Source organism: Aedes aegypti, chromosome 3 (assembly GCF_002204515.2).
Source record: "Aedes aegypti strain LVP_AGWG chromosome 3, AaegL5.0 Primary Assembly, whole genome shotgun sequence".
Lineage (NCBI taxonomy): Eukaryota > Metazoa > Arthropoda > Insecta > Diptera > Culicidae > Aedes > Aedes aegypti.
The window spans coordinates 41593819-41613953 of NC_035109.1; positions in this window are offsets into that span (position 1 = coordinate 41593819).

Below are 20135 nucleotides of genomic sequence, written 5' to 3' on the forward strand. Positions count from 1 at the left end.
CGATTTTTTTTTATTTTACTAAAGAAATCATCTTTGTTTGACCATAACTTCATAAATACACATTCAATTCCAAATATTTTTACATGTTTTTGAAGCAAACAATATGTGTTTCCATACTGATCATACAACACATTTTTCTAAAAAATGGTTTTGGCTTAGTTTCGTAACAAAAACTACCCAAAAACATGATTAAAAAAAAAAAAAATCGAATCTCTTTGAATTATTTAAATTTTTTGGCCAAAAATTACATTTTTCCTATAAAACATTTTGTTTTAATTGCTAGTTGAATAGTGCATATATTTTCTAACATGAGCAAAAATGTTATTGTTTCAAAATTATTCAAAAATTGTTGACAAGTCCTTTTCAAAGGTTTAACAAACGAGGAAAACCAGTTTCAGCTTTAAAAATATTGTTTAGCTGAAAAAAATTAAAAAAACTGGCGTTTTTCGTTAAAATCATGTTTTTGTGCAGTTTTTGTTGAATAACTTGATCAAAAAATTTTTTTAGTGGAACGTGGCGTATGAAAAGTTTGAAAACAATTAGATAAGCTTCTAAACCAAGCACAAATATTTGGAATCGGTTGAGTTTTCATGAAGTTATGGTCAAACAAATATATTTTTTTAATAAAATGAGGAAACATTTGGAGTAAACTACTTTTTATTGAAACTAGTTTTGATTTTGCACAAATTTGATATTCCGTCGATGGGGGTGACAATGGGTCTAGGGGGTGAGATGGGGTCAAAACGGAAAAATATGATTTATTACATATTTCAGCTAATAACGCTGATATTACTAAAATAATAATTCATATGTTAGGGAACATATTGTTACACGTAATTCATCACAATATACATTTTTAGAAATAATAGTTTTTGTTTACTATATCAATAAACTTGCATGTTGAAACTAGATATAATTTACAACATTAAATTTCTCCTGTACAAAGAATCACGCATGTACTTTAACCTCTATCGTTTTATTAGTAGAAGGTTAAAAGTCTTTTCATTACACTACACACGTATTTTCCGTAATCTACTTGATTTTTCCACAAAAATTTCATTTTTTTCAGTACGGTGTCTAAAACATCAAAAATGGGGGTGAGATTGGGTCAAGCAAAAACGATACTAAATGAAATTACAAGTCCACTTTTTTGACATTTTACGGTGCCGGGTGTTCTCTTTTTTCATTAAGATGTGTTTATTCTTTCAAAATACAGCATCTCTGAAACATCAGACCAGTGTACTTGAGTATTCCTTGCTTTGAATAACAATGCAGCGCATTTTGACAACTTCTCAAACTAGCAATTGTGTATCGTGGGCAGCAACATCGTATAATTTTATCAAATGACTACAAATAGTACAAATCAAAGTTCAAATGAGTTGGATCGCTGATATACCGGGATTATGACGTCAACATCTGCCTGAAATGGATCGTGGAAAGTCGCTCCGAAATTTAATTATTTGCGAAGGTTTAAAATAATCACTGTTTCAGTACAACTTCGGGGTAACTGAATAGGCTTTATGGCAATGGGGATGAGACTTTGAAGACAATTTGAGGGAAAAAAAAACAAGAAAATTTATGTTAACTTGACGGTATATGTTGGGTTTGCATATTTTGTCTCATAGCTCTTAATTTTTTTGGTATATTCGTTCTTTTAAGTGGGTTTTTCATACTTGTGAAACATCTTAGATATCTTTCCGAATTGTTTGCATCGTATTTCATCAATATTTTGCAGTTATGAATGGTTTTGCTATCATATTCTCAAAAAACAAGTTATTTCAATTATAGTTACCCAATGTCACCCCCTGAGATTGGGTCATTTTTCATTCACTTATAGCGCCGCACAGTGCGTTGCTCCATAGACAAAAATCAAATTTCAAGTTTTTTTATTCGACAATAATAAGTATCCACAAGTGCTTATAGATGGCATCCACTATTGAAACAAGTATTGATGAGATATACAAAGCACTGAAACTACTACAACAAGCGTCGAAAGTGACAGATGTCGGAGTGATAGAAAATTAAATTTTGTCGCATGTTTTCAGCATTCCTTTCAACCAGTACGGAGAATGCTGAAACCAATCTATTCAATCAAAATCAAAAAGAGAACATGACTAAAGGTTGGTAAAGTATACTTGATGGGATAAGCACACCAATTTTTACTTTGAATATGAGAAATCGGCACGTTGAGTTGGCTATTAACAAAACTTGTGAAATACTTACATGTAAGTTTGATTATCGATTCAAAAAAAGTTCCACCGAGTTCCATCCTAAATCACGCACAGATACATTCCTTAGAGTGTCCTCTAAGAGGTCTGAAAGATACAGCTGCAACTCCCTGCAACTCTTCGAGATTTTTGACTAATTTTAGGTATACTCCTTAATCAGCAGAAGTATGAAAATGAGTTGTTTGTGATAAAAAATCCGAAAATCTTTCAACGCTATGTGGTATCGGCTACACCTGACAATACACCATAGCAAGTTTATGCTTAAAATAATATGTTTTAAATGTATTTGTAGAGATTTCATTAAAATTTGATATTGAAAACTTGAAAATTAAAAAAATGCGTTCTTTTTTTTTGCATTCAGGCGTATAAGTCACTTTCGCAGCTACGAGTGAGATGAGACATATTTGCATATAACTTCTTACATCATCATGCGCAATAAAAGTTCAAATTGCAAGGTTTTTCTTGGAAAATAATGAAATTGGCACTTGGGACAGTTTTGCGATTATGCGTATATTATTTGTCATTTATGCAAATTGTAGCTCTTTCGAACAAAAAACAACTTTCCCTTCCATACCAAGGTGCTGAAATGGCTTGCTCTTCCAGTTTTGATTTTTGTCCCGCATCTCCATATATTCAACGCACTGTGCGCCGCAGTGAATAAATATTTTTCTTTAATTTTTTGAACAGTCGTTAATGTATGTACTTTACACACCAAATTTCAAGTTTATTGGAGTTAAATTGCGATAGTTATTCAATAAATAAATCCGACATATCCCTTTTTGACCCATTCTCACCCCCAACTATAGTTCTACAAAGTATTAATAAATTTAATTTTTAAGAAAATGGTGCTGAAAGTTTCAAATTTGTTTATAAATTACCGAAGTTATGGTGACTTCACTGAAGGCCATTTTTTATAACTTGAAAATTGAACCTTCAAGATGCTTGCGCCCCCACTAAATCTTAATATTTTTGGCTCAAACTTTGAGGTTTCTCTTCTAATATGATTTGAATTCATAAGAGTTTCAGAATTTTTGGTTTTGAGAGCTTTTGAAAAATAAGCCTCACTCTATTAAACAGTAGTGTGAGTAGCGAAAAGGGGGATGCATGTAACCCATTCAAACGCAACTCTGAAATCCAAGTAATGTGATAATCGTGTTTCGTGGATTTTTCTTGCAGAGCACAATATTATGAATCAATTAACCATGACGTCACGTTGCAACTTCTAGGTTGGATTCGCACTTGCTGTAAGTTTATAACCATGACATGTCAATTTTTACAGCCGGAATGCTGCTATAGTGAGATTGAATACAAAAAATATTCGATGAAATAAATGAAAACGAAATTAGGCAGCGTCCATTTATGACATAACGTTAAAATGTACAATTTTCGACCATTGTCCCCTCCGCAACGGTCTTTGCATTAAAAAAATAAATTTTGTGTTTGAGCGCAACGTTTGAGCCTATTCCCCCTCCCCCTAGAGCGTTACGTAATTTGTGGACGGTGCCTTAATCTGCATAAATTTAGTGGCACTGTGTATTCAATTTGACCCTGCTATTTTATTTATAACTGCAATTATGTTCTCAGTGTAGTCTGTATTTTTCTGCATTGGCCCTTTCAACGAGTCGACCATAATGAGTGACGTTTAATTTCAGGATTTGTCAACAAATTCGGAAAATTACCAATACATAAACTAGTATTTGCGCAGTTTTGGATTGCCGAAGTGAACATTTTTATTGTCGACAATAGTAATTGCATTGCCGATAAAAGAACAAATGCCTCGTGTCTTTGGTGAGGAAAAATAGAAGATTAAGAGAATAAAATAGTGTTTTGTGTATAATAATTAATAAATGAAGAGTGCTCAAGTGTAGCTCAGGTGTCTCCTGCTAATTGTTGTGCTCTATTGTTGCGTAAAATTGCCCTCTTAAAAGTTCAGCTGCTTAGGCTGCCGACAATACGTAAATTCCCCTACTTCCAAGGTGCTATTAATAAACGCCCATAAAGCCATATGTATATTATAAAAATGTTAATATTCTTATGCTCAGTTGGTATTACGAGCAGTTCAGTCTTTCAGTGCGGCTTGGAACATGAAGCATGCAATAATCCTCAGAACGGTTTTCGAATCACTCAAAAGCACAAAAGTTCGAAAATTTCTCAGCTTTTTTCATTTTTGGTCAATTTCCCATAGAGTAATGTACAGATCTACTTCTTGAATTGAAAAGTTTCCGATCGAACAGCTACATTACGCACTTGATATTTATTTTGGTTTCCATCAAATGCACACAAACGGAAGATTTAATCCTTATTGATTTCTGTTCATTTCCTGTGATCTGCTGAAAGCGGTAAACAACTACAGGTAACTGCAGCCGCTTTTCCGATGAATCGGAACGAAAATCGCCTTCTGATGCACAATCTTCATTTCCGGTGAAAATGAAGCACAGCGTGGAATCTGAGCCATTACTGCGCTCTCTGACACTCCTCTGCATTTTGCTTCAACATTTCCGTTGTTCCGTTTACATTTTGTTATGAAGTCCTGTCACTTAACCCTTTTTACATCTCATCCTCCCCCCTGGAAGTTGATGACGGTGGAAATGTGGGAGCAAAAGTGCGCAATTTGCTATCGGTATTGTAGTTTCCGCTTTCGCATTCGCTGTCGGGGATGTTGCCAACTCAGGCACTCAGTGTATTGTTCCTTATTCGCCCCGTGGGATCCCTCCGTGTCATCGCACACTAATGTCCAATGCACAATTTATTGCGCTTTGTTTTGTTTGTCGGCTGCACAGAGGGCGCCACTCGAAAAGAGTGCATTGTTATCATTGGCGTAGCTAGGATTTTTCCTTAGTAGGAGCATAGGGGGTTCAAGAATTGTAATTTCTGTTGTAATAATCAAGTTATTTAGTAAAACTATTTCAATATCGTTAATCATCTATGTACAATTTTAACACATATAATATTAAAACCTGCTTAAAGCTTATCATAATTGTTTTTTTGCAGGCTCAAATGCATATTGAGGCAATACGGAGCAGATGTCAGTGTATAATTATGTACTAATTAAATTTGAGTGCATTAAATGAGTTGCATGTTGGATTTCACATAATCATGAAATTTGCTGACCCCCTGCTCCTACAGCAATGGCTAGTTTGGACCCGGAATATGCGCTTCCAACCGGCAAAGCCAAACGCACAAAAGGGTTTGCTCCTTGACTGGCAGTTCAAAAGTGGTTGCTCTCCGCACACTAGAAAAGAGGAAGCATCCCCGCATGATGGGTTTCTGTTGCGGTGGGTAACCCATCATCATAGTGTGTAAAGTGCACTCTTTTCAAATCGATTTTTCGTTCCATTAAATCTAACCTTTTGGATGAGTAGGTACCAACAGCACAAAAGGAGGGATCCGATCGCTTTAGAGTCCGTCCCAGAGCGGGCAACAACGTTTGGACAGCTTTTGCTATAGCAGCTCGATAGAAACAGGAAAGCGGCACGTGGTTGAAACCAATTGCTACATTGTTACGGATGTGCAGCAGCAGAAGCTTATGCACTTCTGAGTTGGTGCGTGCAGTTGGTACATTCGGATTTAATAAAATACTAGGCAATTGAGTTGTTCATTGGTTGAGTGTGTTGTACAATTGAAAATAGTTTCGCTTCTATGAGAGGTGGTACAGTCGGAAAGAGCTTTACTGATGGTCAGTCTTTTTGATCTTTTAATCTGTGATTTAAGAGGGGGGGGGGGGGGTTGATTTCTTACGCGCCATACAATTTATTTTTTATTTTCATACATAAAATCTTATCATGGGGGAGGGGGGGTTGTAAAATCTCCAAAATTGTCATACGTAATGAATAGATAGCCCCTTATCAAATTGTTTTTCTATGAACACTTTATTGTTTATTCACTGAAAGCTTTCTAAAACAAACTTACCATTCCTACATTCATCGTGACTATTTATACGAGTTGGATAAATCGAGTTCTGCAGTAATTGAGTATGTGTTGCGTGCCGTAAAACCTACATGCACATCTGTAGTTTATGTAATACAAAAAACTCATCTAATTGCAGCGTTAATTCCTTACAATATACTTTATTGAATACTAAGCATATTGGATATTAATTGAATTGAATTGAACTAGGCATAATGAATATTAGGCACGATTTTCTGTCGGAAATCTTTGAAAACTTCAACGTTTTTGGTTCATCAATATTTCCAAGAATTCTACCATATAATGCTTCAAGAGTTCTTCAGAGGATTTCATTCTGTTGTTACTTTTCAATGTTTCATTTAAAATTTCTCAGAATGATTAATTGCTGCTGCTACAATTGTTGCGCACCTTTTTTGCAGGTCTAAGAAGCGAAAGAAAAGAAATACCTGTAATTACGGCTAGAAGGCTACAGCATGCAATTAATATTCAGAAGTGCAGTCCGGGCTGTGCGAGCTGTATGCTTTTTCGTACCACCCGAGAATAACAGTAACCAGAGTTTATAATCATTTCCCACAGGCAACCAAGCATATAGTCTCATCGAATGATGCACGTTCTGGTTCGATGAGACGTAGTGCAGATGTCGAGAACCACAAAAAGTTATATGTTTTCCAGTTCTTTTTTTGCTCAGTTGTAAAACAAGACTTCTCAGACCGGTCGTTAACACTGTGTGGAGTTGGGAAATAATGTAAACCGCTTATACTCTGTACAAATTGGTGTCATTCAACCGAAAGTAAAAGTTGTGCTCTATCGGTGCTTTAATTGAAAGCTGGGTTAGATGGAAATTCCATTGTTGAATGTTTCAATGGATATCTTCTTAGCATAGGGTTATTGACTTCTGTTTGGAAGAGTAACTTTTGCAACATTGAATTCAACAAACGCACACAGCTAATATTGTTACGCGCCAACTCGAAAGTTTAAGTGAAGTTGGATCCATAACAAATTTCATTTTTTAAAGCACAAATATAGATAACCAAACAGTGTTTTGAGACTGAAATTTGATTGATTGGTCGAATAAAATTAGTGATTATAATTATAATTATAGCTTTGAAAATCATCTTTTGTCATTGTTCTAATTCGATATCGATATACGGAATGTCAGGTTAATTAGAGTTCAATTTTCTGTTTTTTATTTATAATTAAAAAGAATATTTAGTCAATCATTCGCAATATAAGCAGTGAGGGAAGCTGGGGTAATGTTCACCTCTGAGGCAAAACGACCCACGGTGCTTTTTAGACTATTTGCGAAGTAATTGGAAACATCTCATCGGGAACTGATAGTAAAGATGCCCATTCTACGATTCAATGAGAAAAATTCCATGCAAAACGCTCCAATTTTTCCAAGGTATCAATAGAAATCCCAAAAAGTCGTTTTGCTCTTGAGGTGCATATAATTCAGATACCCCTATTGATTATAGACGGTAGGGTGGCTGATCCATACCCGACCAGACGGACGAAACAAGATTATAACAGAATGTGTTCCCCTGATATGATTTTTTTATATCACCAGTTGTTATAAAACATGTACCGTTAGTAGTTAAAATAACAAAAATTCTAACAAAATTTGCACAAAATTTATCTAAAATCTAACAGACCTTGTTACAATTATATCAAAATTATATCAGAATGTGTTGCAAGGATGTTACAAAATAACAAAATTAGTTACTGTTTATGACATCGGATAATATTTGCAACAAACTTATAAATGCGATGTCAAAAATATAACAAATATTGTCATAAATGTGTTACTAAAAATATAACAGGCTGAGAACAAAGCCATCTTGATAACAAAATTTTATCAACTTCTGTTATTTTTAACTGCTGCTGATAGGAATGTGTTATAATCTTCTTATGTGGTTCTGGTCGGGTATGTATCCACATCAAATAGTAATATTGCGGTTTTTAGCATGTTTAAAACAATTTATATTTTTGTGTGTATTTTATAGCATGGCCCTTGTTAAAATAAAATAAATGTGGTAAAACAATGTTGGTATTTAGCAATGAATCAAATTGTAATTAAAGGAGACGAAAAACAAACAACAAAGCAAGCTCGCTCACAACCGTTTGTCCCATTTTTTGCGGATTGGGATACAATCATAAGCAAAATTGTCATGATAATCACAGGGCGCAACATTGTTGATAGCTTTTGAACTCGCGATTAATCAGTTATTTTAAACATAAAACCAAATTTGTTTTATGTATGCTGTTCGATAATGTGTCAGTGTTTACTAACACGGAGAAAGCTCTCAAAAATTGCAATGCTGAAACTAAGCGTCGGTAAAACCTACAGTGCCAGGTCAACTGAGGACACAAGAGACTCTCCGGCAATCCCAGGGTCGGCTCAATCCGGCAACGGAATGAAGGCTTCCCGTTCCAATGTCGGGTCGGAAGAAATCTTCTTTCCCGATCTGCGCATTTGCGTCGCCGATGACGATCTTGACGTCTTGTTTTGTGCACTCTCCGTAGGCCTTATCCAGGCTCTCATAGAACTCATCCTTCATGTCATCGGGCTTATCGTTCGTTGGCGCATAGATGCTGATCAGGCTGTAGTTGAAGAACTTGCCCTTCATTCTCAACACACAGATTCGGTCGCTTACCGGTTTTCACAGAATAATTCGCTTCATCTGCTTTCCAATCACTATGAAGCCAACTCCACGTTCCTCTGTCGCCACCGCTGTAGTAAATGTGGTACTTTAATGAAGTGTTGGCGATGGGGTCCAACGCTCGGAATTCGCGTTCTCCGGTTCTCGGCCAGCGTATTTCCTGAATAGCTGCCACGTTCACGCCGACATTCCGCAGTTCACGAGCCAGGAGCCCAACACGCGCGGATTCATTCAAAGTTCTCACGTTCCAAGATCCAACTTTCCAATCGTTGTCCTTTATTCGTTGCCGGGTCTGTTGCCGTAAAATCAATCCGTTTGCTCTACTTTTGCCTTTCTTGGTTGGTGAAGAGTCTTCGATAGGCCACCTAACCAGGGTTGCGCTACCTACATCGTGCTAGAGGGGCTGCCTCCTCGGTGCTGACACGATACAGCATTGTCCGTTTGTTCTTTACATGATGACCCCGTTCATAGTCATCACAACCATCCACCTTTATCAGGGCTTTGGACCTGTAGCTCTGGTTCTCAATAGTTTCAAGTTCTTTCGGACATGCTACCATGGTGAGCCGTCATGCGCTAGCGGTGTGACAACAACGGCGCGGAAGTGATCGGCACTAGTCAACGACGAAGACGGAAAGACTGGTTCGATGAAGAGTGCCAGAGAGTGACAGACAATAAGAATGTCGCCAGAAGCCGTATGCTTGTGGCCGGTACCCGACAGAACAGAGAGCGGCACAGGGCAGCGAGAGCCGAAGAAAAGCGAATCCACCGCAGAAAGAAAAGGCAGCACGAAGAAAGTGTGGTAGCTGACGCTCAAGAAAGCATGAACCGGAATGATATGCGGAGATTCTATGCAACGGTCAATGGTGCGCGTCACAATCCAGACAACCAGAAGTCGCATGAAAGTCCACGTAATAACTTGTTTATTCATGCAAACTACATCAAAACCGTAAAACACGGTGGATAAAATCGTTAGATTGATGAGTATCTTCGCATAAAACGCTTTTTTCTGAGTTCATTTGTACATTTTGTTTCGTCCCGTACACTCGTACAAAGGAAGTCGAATCAATCCGTAGCAGCTGTCAAATCAACATTTGTTTTCATAGGATAAGTCGCATGAGATCACAGGTTAGTTCGGTAGAAAATTTACACTCTCGAATTGTATGCTATTATTCATCACATAATATATGCACGAATATTGCCTCCACTTTTGTACGTAGAAGGCCTTTTCGCGACATCTTATAAGTGAAATTTTGCAAATACAAAGCCAGTGTTGATAGACTCACACTCAAATGTTAATCAATACGCTCACCCGTGAGAGCAAACTCATTGGAGATCTGCTTCGCAAATCTCACGGTTGAGATTTTGATGGAAAATCAACTCAATCAACTCAAACCGTAAAAAATGATTCAGACGCAAAACCCGGCAAAAATTCGTGAAACCCGAATGTTTTTGTTTACGTTAAAAAGGTTACTATAATTTTACCAGACTAACAAGAAATTATTGCCGTGTGTGAGTAAACTGTAGAAATACGAGACAATGAGTCAAAAAGGTGAGTCAACTCATCAATGATTTTTTGATCGCTGAGTTGCGTGATTGACAACTCACGCATGAAAAATCTCAAGCGTGAGTTGTGAGAAATTGAGTTTTTCACAACACTGTACAAAGCCGCCATGTCATTTCGTTATACGTACATTTTGGTTGTCTGGGAATACCGTACCAGTGCCCGCCATGCGCAACGATCGAGAAGGGAATTTGCTGACCAATAAAACAGCGGTGGCTGCCAGGTGGAAGGAGCACTTTCAGCAATGTTGAACGGTGAAAATGAAAATGTAGCGAGGAACAGGATGAACATAGATGTTGACGATCAAGCTGTGGACCCACCGACCATAGGAGAGGTTAAAAAGGCTATCAGCGAGCTGACGAACTGTAAGGAAGCTGGGAAGGACGAGATCCCGGTCGAGCTTCTCAAGCACGGAAGCGAGCAGCTTTACCAGTCGATCCACCGAGTACTTCTGAAGATATGGAAGGACGAAGAATTGCCCACCGGTTGGTTGGATGGCCTCGTCCGGCATATCTACAAGAAAGGGCATAGACTGGAGTGTGCAAATTACAGAGGAATTACCCTGCTGAATTCGGCGTACAAAATTCTGTCGCGCATCCTGTTTAACAGACTGAGAACGCTCGAGGAGTCCTTCGTCGGCGAATACCAAGCTGGTTTTCGTGAGGGCCGTTCGACAACGGACCAGATGTTTAGCTTGCGAATGATCCTAGACAAATTCCGGGAGTATAACTTGCAGACTCACCTTCTGTTTATTGATTTCAAGGCGGCGTACGACTCAGTGAAAAGAAATGAGCTTTGGCAGATAATGTCTGAAAATGGTTTTCCGGCGAAACTAGTTAGGCTGATACGTGCTACGCTGGATGGTTCGAAAACAAGTGTTCGGATCGCAGACGAGGTGTCAACCTCGTTCGTGACGTTAGACGGATTGAAGCAGGGAGACACATTTTCGAATTTATTGTTCAACATTGCACTCGAGGGTGCTATTAGGAGATCTGGCGTGCAGAGAAATGGCACTATTATCACAGCACATGCTCCTTGGCTTTGCGGACGATATAGACTTAATTGGAATCGATCGCAGGTTAGTGGAAGAGACCTTCGTGTCTCTGAAGAGGGAGGCAGCGAGGATAGGCCTGACCATTAATTCTACCAAAACGAAGTACATGGTTGCAGGTAGATATAGAGTCAGGCATGGTGGTGTAGGTGCTGAGGTAGTGTTTGATGGGGATGTGTTTGAAGTTGTTGAAGAATTTGTTTACACTTGTGACACTTGTGACATGTGACAACGACGTTTCCCGCGAAGTGAAAAGACGTGTTGCGGCTGCGAATAGGGCCTTTAACGGACTACGTAACCAGCTTAGGTCCCGCAGCTTGCAAACGGAAACAAAATTCGACCTGTATAAAACATTGATTCTTCCGGTGGCTCTCTACGGGCACGAAGTGTAAACGTTGAAAGAGTCAGACCGAAAAGCTCTCGGTGTTTTCGAGCATAAAGTGCTGCGGACAATACTCGGTGGGAAACTCGAAAATGGTGTGTGGCGCAGACGCATGAATCACGAGTTGTATCAAGTGTACAAAGATGCGAATATTATCAAGCGTGTACAATACGGCAGACTGGGCTGGTCACTTAGTGCGAATGTCGGAAAAAAGAATTGCGAAAATAATATCCAGCAGGGAACCAGGTAGAGGTCGGCGGCTTCGGGGAAAACCTCGAATACGCTGCTGTACGCAGTGGAAAAGGACCTGGCGACCCTAAACGTTCGGGGCACTGGAGAAGTTTCGCCCAAGATCGACGAAGATGGAGCTCTACAATACGCCCGTCAATGGCGTGACGCTACGCTGTAGCCATCAAGGTATCAATGTAGGTAGGTTGACTGCAGATCTACGCATCTTTGTCCCGCGGTCTATAAGGTTTACATAGAACATGGTATAAGTAAGCTCAGAAGGGCGCTGATGTGGTAGTAGATGGACGGGGCAAGTGGAACATATAAGTAATTCGGTAAATTTTTCAATAAAATTTTAAATTCCAAATATTTTTAATGTCTAATGGATCAGTCGTACAGGGTGCGCCATCTTTTATGTCGGTGTGGGAACTTTGTATAACTTTGACATTTATCAATTGATTGTTTGGTTTGACATGTTTTGGAAACGTCAATTCAGTACACTTTCAACTAAGGATTATTTTACACATAAACAACATGCCATAATAGTGACTCTTTGAATCGAAAATCGAAAATAGTCTTTCAGTTGTGTTCACTCAACTGTTTTATCCTTGAAAATATCGTGGTCAACAGGCACCATATGGCTTCATAAATAAGCAAAAATGCCAGATTTGAGGAACAGAAAATCTTTTCGAGATTCAAGAAATGCCATTCCATGACAAAGTACTAACAGTTAGGACCAAATTCACGTTTTTGATTAAAATACAGTGGGTTACACGGAAGTGAGAAAACTAGTACCGCTGTTCGTTATGTCTCTGCAACGGAAATTCCATGGACATTCGATATAAAAAAGGGACATATGATTTGATTATGGACATCCTAATTTGACTCCTCCTGACTTAAGTTTATGGAGCTACTTGAAAAGCAAAGTGTATTCTAGAAAATCTTGGATTATTGACGAGCTCAAGGCAGACTCTTGTGCCGATATCATCGCAAAACCTCCAAAAAGCTCCAAAAGGTAGCGTAACATGCAGCAAAAAGAGTTCATTTTGCTACGACCAATAAATTCAGCTACTTGATTGAAGTTGGTCTCATGAAATAGCCCAAATAAATTGGAAAAGTTTAAACTCAATAAAAATACCTCATATATAGAAATTGAAATTGACCGACGTAAAAGATGGCACACCCTGTATTCGCTGCTGTGCGCACGATTGGGAAGGTATTTTTCGAGATATTGAAACCCTTATAAGAAAGTTTTATAAATCTACTGTAAATTGCAGTTAATCTACTTTGCGGGGCAAGTGGGCACATGAAATTTAACTTGGTAATCTACCTCATAATACTTACCGTTGCCAATAATCACATAATTAACCATATATATATACTATGGTAAAACTTTCTTGTTTGTAAGGTTTGATTTAACAGGAAATATCTTCAACTATATTCTTGTGAATTTTGAAATTCTATGTTAAAAACATCAACATAATTTCAATACTAATCAAAAAGTGTTTGGATTGTCACTTACTCCGGGTGCCTCAATATTATGCTTAATGAGGATTTTTTAAGCTTTTTGCTAAGACTTGGGGTATAGAGCGTTTAAGCATATTTCATTTTCTTTCGTAGGCTGTTGTATTGTTGATCCATTCTACTTTTTATGAACTTCATACATAATTATGGTGGTTGACAAAGAAAACTCCCTGAGTAGCACACATACCAAGTAACAATTTTAGTTTTACGAATTACTTCCAGGTTGCTATAAATAAATATCGTTGGCAGTTCGACTGTAGTTCGTTGTTGGTGATATATTGGCTTTTCAGTCTTGACAAAATTAAAAACTGTTATTTTATTTTGTCCAACGTTTCGGTCCGTTTGGGACCTTCCTCAGGGACTCTGGAAATTTATTATGTTTTCATATAATTTTATGTTTAGTTTTAATGTTATTGAATTTTTACCAATTGTTACAGTTCTTTCGTCCAGTTTGGTTCGGTAGAACCTGTAACTGTCTGGAGGATCGATTTTCTGTTTGAATTACAAAAAGTTAATATCGACACTCATTTTACGCCTACGCATTCTTTCCGTGTACTTACTCCCGCACGACCGCAGCCAGTTTAGGATGCTTTTTCGGTGGGAAAATCGAACTTAAAGCTGCGCACCGGAATTTAGTACCTGATCCAATATCGATCACCATTGCTTTTCGTTTTTGTTGTAGTGTTCGTGTGGCATGTCGTATTTGTCAGTGTGTGTAATTAAAATCTAAATTGCAGTGTGCGTGTGGGGATTTACAATTTGTTTATCATGTTTGTTTTGATCGATCTGTTCTGTTTCTCCGGTACAGCTGATTTTCTGTCTATTATGTAAATATAGTCTAGACTACAGTGTGCGTGTGGGGATTCACAATTTGTTTTGTATGTTTGTTTTGATTAGTTTGTTCTGCCTCTCCGGTCCGGCTGATTGTTTCTCAGCCAGTGTAGAACTCCTGCATATGCTACATGTAGATTGTCCGTGTCTGTCCGTTTGTTAATCGTCTTCGATGTGTTGTTGATATGGCAGCTCTCGAGAATCGGCAGATTCCTCCCTCTATTTGTTGTGTCTAGTATTTTCGTCTCGTCAAGCTTGAATGTGTGTTCTTCTCTGGCTGCATGGTTGATTAGAGCCGTGGTGTCCATGATTTCGATAACCGCTGTATCTCTGGTGGTATGTCCCGCTTGTTGGAGTGTTTGTAGCTTTTTCATGTTCGATTTGTGTTTAGATATTCTCGCTTTCAACTTCTGTGTTGTCATCCCAATGTAGCATGCATCGCAATCCGCGCAGTTTATTTTGTAAACAACATTGCTTCGTTCTTCCATCGGAGTTTTATCTTTGACCAGTGGAAGAAGCGAGCCGACGTTTTTGTGTTGTTTGCATGCTATTTTCGTGTTGGGGTAGTCCCGTTGCAGTATTTTTGCTACGGTTTGTGTCAATCCATGTATGTTTGTGAGTGAGTAAAACGTTGTTGGCTGTTGGTTTTCGTCGTTGTTACTCACCTCCATAGCTGATTCATGGTTTTGACTAACAGCGACAACTCTGTTTATCACGCGATTGATTATGTTCGTGGGATAATCGTTTGCGCGTAGCAGAGAGAATATCGTTGTTTTGATTGTTCTCATGTTTGAATTTGTGGAGAACATCATAACACGTTTGGCAAAATTGAATGCAACGTTCATTTTTAGGCTCATTGGGTGTCCAGAGTGAAAGTTAAGGAACCTACCAGACGCGATGGACTTTTTGTACCACTCTGTTTTTACCATACGGTTATTTTGCCTCACCAGCATCATATCGAGGAATGGTAGACGATTGTTTTCTTCCCGTTCGACAGTGAACTGGATGTGTTCGTCTTGTTGATTGAACGTATTTAAAACTTCTTCTATTTTCTCTTCAGGTAGTGCCAGAAATAAGTCGTCAACGTACTTTTTCAGGTATGGAATCAGTACGGTGGTCGCAGCTAGAGTATTATCTAGAAGGTCTTCCATTACGTACTCGGCAATTATTGGCGACAGAGGGTTTCCCATCGCGGTGCCGAAAATTTGCTGGTAGTATTGACCTTCGAACACGAAATAGCTGGAATCGATGCAAAATTCCGTAACTTCCCAAAATAGATCGAGACAAATCGAGGTATTTTGTTTTATCTCATTCCAATGCCGAAAAATGCTCTGTTTAACTAGGCTTTTGGGGGATTGATGTGAACAGCGCTACTACATCGAACGAAACTAGGATGTATCCTTCTGGCAGTTCGATGGAATTCACATATTCACAGAAAGAGAACGAGTCTTTGATGTTGTACTTACTGGTTAGCGAGGTTTTTAGGATACCACCGACGAATTTCGAAAGTTCGTAAGACGGGGCTGTCATACAAGGCACTACGGGTCGGAGTGGTAATCCCGGTTTGTGTGCCTTCGGTTGGCCGTAGATTTTTGGACAGACTGCCTTGTATGTCTTAAGCTTTGACGCTACTGAAGACTCTAGTAGTTTCAAATCCTGAAGTCGCTTACATAATAGACAGAAAATCAGCTGTACCGGAGAAACAGAACAGATTGATCAAAACAAACATGATAAACAAATTGTAAATCCCCACACGCACACTGCAATTTAGATTTTAATTACACACACTGACAAATACGACATGCCACACGAACACTACAACAAAAACCGAAAAGCAATGGTGATCGATATTGGATCAGGTACTAAATTCCGGTGCGCAGCTTTAAGTTCGATTTTCCCACCGAAAAAGCATCCTAAACTGGCTGCGGTCGTGCGGGAGTAAGTACACGGAAAGAATGCGTAGGCGTAAAATGAGTGTCGATATTAACTTTTTGTAATTCAAACAGAAAATCGATCCTCCAGACAGTTACAGGTTCTACCGAACCAAACTGGACGAAAGAACTGTAACAATTGGTAAAAATTCAATAACATTAAAACTAAACATAAAATTATATGAAAACATAATAAATTTCCAGAGTCCCTGAGGAAGGTCCCAAACGGACCGAAACGTTGGACAAAATAAAATAACAGTTTTTAATTTTGTCAAGACTGAAAAGCCAATATATCACCAACAACGAACTACAGTCGAACTACCAACGATACAAGTCAAACCATGGCGGGTTTTTACAATCAAATTGACCAGGAATTTGGAACCACGGTAAAACAGGACTTCAAACGTTATGCTGACGTCAACCACAAGCTCAGCAATATGGAGACACGGAAAGACTTTCTTCTAAAATGTCGTCGAGAAGGTCTGTTCCCAAAACACATTCAAAATTCATTCAAGTGCGTTTCTGAACTACTTGAAGAACGAAGTCCATATCTCAACAAATTGGAAAGAGACATCATCAGATTCCAAAAGTCGATCTTAAACGTTGAGTTACAACACACGTACCACAAACTCACGATATATCGTCACCAAATCGAAAATCTACGCACCAAAATTGAGCAATCCGTGCCGGAGAGAATGGCCAAAGAGTTTCTAGATCGCCAACTAAACTACAGAAACCACCGGAAAGCCCAAGCCGAACGAACAGTGGAAGGAAAGTTTCGTGAATTAGTAAACGTCTGCAATCAATGCCAACCGGTAGATACACCGTCCAAAAACGACAATGCTATCCTGAATGCAACCAGCGTCGAACTACCAACCGAAGTGGAACATCTGCTTAGTCTGGGTTCGAAGTTTGCGTTACCGTACAACAACTTAGCAGAAATCCCGATGTACCATTTCATTGCCGACGTTGAATCTGTCATTAAGACAACCCGAGACACCGATTTGCAAGAACGTACTCGATGTGCCGTCGCAAATCAAATCCAAAACTACCTTCACAAGACGAAAAATGGAGGCACCAGCGAACCGACGGCCAAATTCTATCAAAACGCCGAGAAACGCACCAGGATGTTCCTCAAAGATCATCCGGAAATAATCGTCGTCAATGCCGATAAAGGAAACCGCACTGTCGTAATGGAACGAGAAGAATATTCGAATAAAATGAAGAGTCTACTGGAGGATGACCGGACGTACCGTCGGGTAACGAAGGACCTTACCAACATGTACCAGAACCAGAATAACTCCATCGTAAAGCGACTTCAGGATTTGAAACTACTAGAGTCTTCAGTAGCGTCAAAGCTTAAGACATACAAGGCAGTCTGTCCAAAAATCTACGGCCAACCGAAGGCACACAAACCGGGATTACCACTCCGACCCGTAGTGCCTTGTATGACAGCCCCGTCTTACGAACTTTCGAAATTCGTCGGTGGTATCCTAAAAACCTCGCTAACCAGTAAGTACAACATCAAAGACTCGTTCTCTTTCTGTGAATATGTGAATTCCATCGAACTGCCAGAAGGATACATCCTAGTTTCGTTCGATGTAGTAGCGCTGTTCACATCAATCCCCCAAAAGCCTAGTTAAACAGAGCATTTTTCGGCATTGGAATGAGATAAAACAAAATACCTCGATTTGTCTCGATCTATTTTGGGAAGTTACGGAATTTTGCATCGATTCCAGCTATTTCGTGTTCGAAGGTCAATACTACCAGCAAATTTTCGGCACCGCGATGGGAAACCCTCTGTCGCCAATAATTGCCGAGTACGTAATGGAAGACCTTCTAGATAATACTCTAGCTGCGACCACCGTACTGATTCCATACCTGAAAAAGTACGTTGACGACTTATTTCTGGCACTACCTGAAGAGAAAATAGAAGAAGTTTTAAATACGTTCAATCAACAAGACGAACACATCCAGTTCACTGTCGAACGGGAAGAAAACAATCGTCTACCATTCCTCGATATGATGCTGGTGAGGCAAAATAACCGTATGGTAAAAACAGAGTGGTACAAAAAGTCCATCGCGTCTGGTAGGTTCCTTAACTTTCACTCTGGACACCCAATGAGCCTAAAAATGAACGTTGCATTCAATTTTGCCAAACGTGTTATGATGTTCTCCACAAATTCAAACATGAGAACAATCAAAACAACGATATTCTCTCTGCTACGCGCAAACGATTATCCCACGAACATAATCAATCGCGTGATAAACAGAGTTGTCGCTGTTAGTCAAAACCATGAATCAGCTATGGAGGTGAGTAACAACGACGAAAACCAACAGCCAACAACGTTTTACTCACTCACAAACATACATGGATTGACACAAACCGTAGCAAAAATACTGCAACGGGACTACCCCAACACGAAAATAGCATGCAAACAACACAAAAACGTCGACTCGCTTCTTCCACTGGTCAAAGATAAAACTCCGATGGAAGAACGAAGCAATGTTGTTTACAAAATAAACTGCGCGGATTGCGATGCATGCTACATTGGGATGACAACACAGAAGTTGAAAGCGAGAATATCTAAACACAAATCGAACATGAAAAAGCTACAAACACTCCAACAAGCGGGACATACCACCAGAGATACAGCGGTTATCGAAATCATGGACACCACGGCTCTAATCAACCATGCAGCCAGAGAAGAACACACATTCAAGCTTGACGAGACGAAAATACTAGACACAACAAATAGAGGGAGGAATCTGCCGATTCTCGAGAGCTGCCATATCAACAACACATCGAAGACGATTAACAAACGGACAGACACGGACAATCTACATGTAGCATATGCAGGAGTTCTACACTGGCTGAGAAACAATCAGCCGGACCGGAGAGGCAGAACAAACTAATCAAAACAAACATACAAAACAAATTGTGAATCCCCACACGCACACTGTAGTCTAGACTATATTTACATAATAGACAGAAAATCAGCTGTACCGGAGAAACAGAACAGATCGATCAAAACAAACATGATAAACAAATTGTAAATCCCCACACGCACACTGCAATTTAGATTTTAATTACACACACTGACAAATACGACATGCCACACGAACACTACAACAAAAACGAAAAGCAATGGTGATCGATATTGGATCAGGTACTAAATTCCGGTGCGCAGCTTTAAGTTCGATTTTCCCACCGAAAAAGCATCCTAAACTGGCTGCGGTCGTGCGGGAGTAAGTACACGGAAAGAATGCGTAGGCGTAAAATGAGTGTCGATATTAACTTTTTGTAATTCAAACAGAAAATCGATCCTCCAGACAGTTACAGGTTCTACCGAACCAAACTGGACGAAAGAACTGTAACAATTGGTAAAAATTCAATAACATTAAAACTAAACATAAAATTATATGAAAACATAATAAATTTCCAGAGTCCCTGAGGAAGGTCCCAAACGGACCGAAACGTTGGACAAAATAAAATAACAGTTTTTAATTTTGTCAAGACTGAAAAGCCAATATATCACCAGCTATAAATAAACGCCCATAAAACCATGGTTAAGGCACTGTTGTTTTCATCGCATCCCCCAAAACCTCTTGTAGATTAAAACGTGACTAGTTGGCCCACTCTGAAAGAGGCTATGAAGTGTATAATTATGTCATACGAATAAAGCAAAATAGCATTTATGGTAGCTATTTTGAGGCCACCTGTTCTAGATGAATGTCGCTTCATCTTGAAATGATTTTATCATAACGTCGATCTTGCCGGATTTATTCCAACGTAAACAAAAGAAAATAAGATTGAAAACACGGCTGTGGTA